Here is a 6,326-nt window from a genome sequence, read left to right on the forward strand (position 1 = left end):
CTTATATATGTATATGTGCTGTTATATTTGAAAAAAACTTACATAGAATAGAATGTAGAATATCATGGGTTTTTAAACATTTTTATTTAAGTTTTTATATATCAATAAAAACCTATATCTATTCATGGAGATACCTTTTTAACATTCGTTTATGTATTTTTTAAGAAAAATAAAGAGATAATAAATTTCTTTAGAGAGAGAGAGGGGGGGGACGAGGGAGATTTCATGAGTCATGAATATATAGAATAGAATATATAATGTCTTGACGTGTTATTAATGTATGTTTATTTAAAAAGAATTTCTTTGTGGAGAGAGAGAGAGAGAGAGAGAGATTTAGGACTTCATCCTAACTTGCTACCACACACTCTTGAGCGGGAATTGCAATAAATACTTTGTCACACCATTACGGGCACCCGTCCAAGTTGTAGCTTTGGACACTATTGCTTCATATCATGAATGTATGACCCTTTGGTGTATTTACCGTGACTCCTTGATGTAAGATAATGGCGGTAGCTCTTGTTAATCCTAGAATTGGATTAACATTGCCCCCCTTCCTGATGTGTGGCGATCGTGTCTGCGTGATCGCGTTGAAGACCTTTGTGTGGGGAGAATGAATAAGCTTTGTCGATGGCTTTAATGTTGAATGACGTTCAATGGTCTTTGTTCCTCCAGAAGGAATAAGAAAAGATAGCTAATGAATGAAGAGGTTAGTGGTGTATTGGGAATTCCTATGGGGTGGGGGGGTTTTGCGAATGATTGCATTTTTATATTTTGTGAGTTTTTTTTTTTGCTCACTTTGTTTTTGTTGGCAATCATCGGGGCAAGGTTACATATGATTTTTGTTAGTGGGGACACTAAGAGATGTTAATAATGGGAGAAAAGAGAGAGAAGGATCCGAAGGAACGTAGATTCAATCATCACAATGAGATGATGATTCTCAGTTTCTCATTTGATTCATTAAAGCGACATTCATCATTTGAAGTATTTGGCTTGGATGATGTCCCTTTGTGTGGTAGGATTCTTGTCAAATTTTGTTGAGTAGGACCTGATCCTGTCTTCTTCTGCCCATGTGCTTTTTATGTTTTTATGCATATTTAAGTGTTCTTATAAAGCAGATTTACATGAAGTACAAGAATTGAGTCATAGAGACTCTTATTGAACTGCTCTGTGTTGAAGTAGCCACTTGTTGGTGAGGATTGAAAGAATTATGTTGACTTGCGAGGCTAATATTGAGATCTTCACTAGGGATTGAAAATCATTGAGTTGAGAAGATTGTGGCGTCGTTTGGAGAGGTTTGTAATTTATATGAAAATTTCAGGCGATGGGTTATACCATTGACTAGGCTTTCGCCCACCATGGCCCCCCCATCCAGAGATGTACCTAGAAATTGTCGATAGTGAGGCTTTGGTACAAATGTTCTCCAATGCATAAGTATAGATATATACTCATGGAGTAGTTGCTACATTAATTTAGCCAAAAGAATAGTCAACAATAAGCTTAACAAATATATAGTGGCTATTGTGTGATATGGCTTAATCCATGATGCGGCTTAGCTGTGAAAGTGCAGGTTCTTAAGCCGTGAGATGGAACTCCATGAATTTTAATTCTGTGATATGGAATTCCGTGAATTTGCAGGTTTTGACTTGGAGGTGTGTGTGTGTGTGTGTGTGTTTTTTGGGGTCTTCTAGGTCATGACTTGCAAGAAACAGCTTCTTGTGCGCTCATTTCTCACTACTAGAGGGGTGACAAGAGCATTGTTATTTTGTTCTTGATGTGCTCCTAGGTCTCCGTATTTGATCTTAAATTTGTTGCTAAAATGATATCGAAGTAGTAGGGCAGACTACTGCTTGTTTGCTTAAACAGACAAGCTCTTATGTTGGTGCTGAATGCACGAGAGTGGTGGAGGGATTTGCTTGCTATTGCTTGGGATTCATTCTTGTCGAACTATAGGTGAAGTTGTTGGGGTTGAAGTCGGTGTTGAGGTTTTCTTCACATTGTTTGATTTTGGCAACCATATAATGGAATTACCATCATAGTATCCTTGTTGTTGAAGTACATGCACAGGCATCCATCTTTGATGAACACTGTAATTTGGTTGCCAATGTGCTTGGTGTTGAGGCTTTCTTCTTTGTGCGAGCTTAGGGGACTTTGTGATGCCCTTGGGGACCCACGCTTTGGTATTTCTTTGGTAGTACCCTTGTGCTTGCAGCAATGTTTTTGGTACCCACACTTGTTGCATTGGTGAAGTTCTTTGAGGAACTCGCATAGGCTTTTGTGGACGGTGTTGTGGAGTACTCTTCTTCTTCCTTGGCTTTCGAGTGCTTCGTTGAGGAAGAGGTTTTGACTGTCGAGGCACCCAAATTTGATTGGCACCTTCATAGTAGCATTGAGCTACAAGTAGCTGCTTCTCCACCCACATTTTGATACCATTAAGATATCTTGATTGTGGGTGTCGTGGGTGGAGTTTTCTTTTGGGGTGATGTGGAAGGTTTGGGGCCCTCCTTGACTTTGGTTGGCGCTAAGGCTATAGGTTTGAGACTCATGGGCATTGTTGTTGATGATGAGGTTAGAGTCGATGACGAGGCCTTTGAGCGTGTGGTTATCTCCATTGGTGAGGTTTGTTGATGAAGATACATAGGATCCGGGGCCTTTCCTTTGAGTTCCTTGTCAGAGATAGATGTTTGGGCTCTGGGAAATTCTTTAGAATTAGCTGGTGCTGATTTGCGAGGTTTTGGCATTGAACTTCGTAGGTGAGGATGGGATTGAAGGAGTAGAGGCTTTATCGGAGTTGGTTGTTGACGCAAATGGTAGGTCATTGTGTAGAGGGCTTTTGTGGAAGAGACTTGTATCCTTTTGCGTTCAGCATCATAGATATCCATTAAAGTTGGATTCTTCCTGGCAGCATGGTATTGTCAACTTTTTGTTGTTGATCGTCATGATGACTCTATCGCTAGCAAAGCATAGTAGTGCTTGGGCAGCAACATTCCATTTATGCCCCAAGATTAAATTTGCTTCCAACACATTCTCAACCACAAAAAACTTGCAAGTAATGGGGTTAGTTTCAATATACATTGTATGTTCAAAGTACCCCATACATGGCATGTTCAAGTCTTGTGTAAAGTTAATCCTTTCAGGAAGTTTCTTGAGTGTTGGTTGACCTAACGAATCCCATAGCTCGAGAGTCATGAGATTGTGTTCTCGTGTTGGATAAAGTTGTGCTTAAGCTGTGGTGATTTCGTTTGAAATTTCCAATCCCACCAAAATCCTAGGGATCTTTTCAGTAAGATATGTTGGAAGTTCCAGCTCTTGCAAGGTTTCTTCTTCCATTGCCTGTGCAGGAGTGTTCAAGGTGACTGTTTGCATGGATTCATCTGGTGAATACAATGATTCACTTATCCAAGATCCACCAAAGACAACATCATACTCAAGGGAATCTAGGGTAACATGAAATGTAAATTCCATATCGCCATCAATTGTTTGAGTAGTGTATCTAAAGTAACCTGTAACTTCAATGTTTTGTTTATTGGTTCCTTTTGCAAGACTATTGCTTGTCGGGGTGAGTTTAGGTTGTCCCCAATGACACCCAAGTATCTATTGTCATGATGTTATGACTTGCAAGAGGGCTAATCAATGCGCGTTTTTACTGAACATTGTTGCCTGTAGGGAAATTCATAGGGAAAATATTTTTTTGAATTTATAATGAAAGGGATATGGGCATTTTTCCAAAAAAGGTAAGTGGAATAAAAAAGTCAACCTTTTAATGACACCCCTTATACCCTTCATAAATGACCCCCAACAATAAATTGACAACTCATGAGCATCTTCTCATTGAATGCTTATTAGCCTTAATGAGTTATGTAAAAAATTAATTAAAAATTAATCCTTTCACTAATCTTTTCCTCTTTTACACTTATTGAGGACTCTAATTAACCACTAATCTCTCATTAATTTACACAATTGAGCACATCATTGGATAGAGCAAGGAAAAACTAAATTGTGTGCATCAATAATTATGTAAATTAATCTAAATTAGGAGATTAATTAGACTCTTAATTATAGTCTCCTCTTTAAGGAAAAATTAAGCAAAGAGAGTCAAATTTCTCCAATTGATAAAAAATTGTTGTGATTAGGTGTTTTGATGCATCTAGATGCTTTCAAAACACTCAAAAACCCCAATTTCGACTACTCATATGATCAATTTAGACCCCAATTAACATGCTTTCTAAATTTTTAGCCTCTTGACCAAGATTAACCACCTTTAATGACCAAAACCAGTCCATTAAGAGAAATTAGTCAAATTCAAGGATGTTTTGATGGTTTTAAGAAATTTTTTGAAAGATTAAGCTATTCCTAATGCTTGCTAACACTCTAATCCAAACAATCTCAACCAAAAACACATAATTAAACTAGAATTAATGATCTTAGATCTATGTTTAAACTAAAGAGAGCTAACATTCACTAAAAAATACATTCTCTTGCATTATTTGATGCAATGGATACAAACTAAGCCTAATACAAACTATGTGCAAGCCCTAAGAATATGAAAAACCACAAAAACAATAACAAAAATAACAAATTAATCTAAAAATTAAGCAAAAAGCATTCTTTTCAAAAACAAAAAAGAGAGCTATTCTATACCAAAACTCACACAAATCCACATCTTTTTTATGGGAAACCACTAATCAAGATAATGGGAAATGGGTTGTGTGTAGATTAGAGGCAAAACGATGGAAAAAGCCAAGGGATGGCTCCCCGGCAGTGGCGCCAAAAATGTTATGGCTCACACTAACCCTCTTTGAAATAGATCAAAAAAGAGATTACCTGGTGAACCGCAACTGTTATGAGGATCTTTCCAATGGCTGAGCTCGTAACCCTTAAGGTCTCCAAGCTCTACAACTCCTTGAGAAGCGATTCCACCTCGTCTCTGTGACGAGCGTTGTCCTACCGCCGCGTTGCACTATGGGTCCTCATCCCTCCTCTCACCTCACTTCACTCACACACACTCATTAGCATGCATTAGGGAGAGAGATTAGCAAGAGGATTAGCAAGAGCAAGACTCAATTGCACAATGGGAGAGTCTCCTGTATTATAAGAGAAATTCACTTATATACATGGCCATAATTGTTCACACTCACTTAAACTATGGCCGACCGGGCACTTTAGGCCCACAAGAGGCCTAATGCTATTACAATGACTACTCTCAAAATATATCCATGAAGTACATCACTTAGGACTTCATCCTAACTTACTACCACACGCTCTTGAAGCGGGAATTGCCATAAATACTCTGTCACACCATTACGGGCGCCTGTCCAAGTTGTAGCTTTGGACACTATTGCTTCATATCATGAATGTATGACCCTTTGGTGTATCTACCGTGACTCCTTGATGTAAGATAATGGTGGTAGCTCTTGTTAATCTTAGAATTGGATTAACAACCATTGCAAGTGGAAATCACAAGATCAAGGACACTATCAAAGCTACCTACCTCCACATAATGAACACATGTGGTCCCTTTGGAGAAGCACACCTTTGTGATGTTGGTTTTCAAAAGACAATTGATGTTATAAAAGAGCAACAAGACAAGTTAAGTGCCCACTTTGATAGGTTTGGAATGGAAGTATCAAGTCTTAAAGTAACATTGAATAGGTTTGGGGCTTTACTTACCAAAATGAGTCATAGATTGTAAACATGTGAAATGTAATTGTTGGTTTGGTTTACCACTTCGGACTTGATCTTATGATCCTTTTCTAAGGCTTATGACACTATTATCTTTTTATAACTTTAGTCTCTAATAAGTACTGGAACGATAATGATGGTCCTTTTGGTCTCTCGAATAGTATGTGGAGAGAGTACTTGATGGAATTAGGTCTATGGCAAGAATGGTAGAGACAAGTAGTTTGAGGTGTCCTTTTCAGGCCATTTCCTTGAATGCTCCAAGGAAAAGGATAAGAAATGAAAAAATAGCAAGTGCAGAGGAGTCAAGGGATAGTGAACCCTCATTTTTATGATGCAAGGGGGCATAATGTTACATGTAATAATGGTGATGCATTGATGCAAGAGACTTATAGGATTCTTGTAAAAAACGATACCTTTTCTGCACAAAAACAAGCAGTAAAAGGAACTTTAACACATTTGCCTTGATCTAGCACTAAGAGGTTTGGAATTGCCCTTGGTGGAGACCAAAGGATATCTAACAAGAGTGCTAGAAGTGTTTGCCATGAGATTGCTTAAAATAGGACTCTTTTGAAAGAAATAATAAGGGAAATGATAAATGGACTTTATTTCGGGATGTCATTGGCTCAAAGTTAAAGACTTAGGAGAAG

This window comes from Cibotium barometz, chromosome 15 (assembly GCF_041138505.1).
Source record: "Cibotium barometz isolate CiBa-2024 chromosome 15, ASM4113850v1, whole genome shotgun sequence".
Lineage (NCBI taxonomy): Eukaryota > Viridiplantae > Streptophyta > Polypodiopsida > Cyatheales > Cibotiaceae > Cibotium > Cibotium barometz.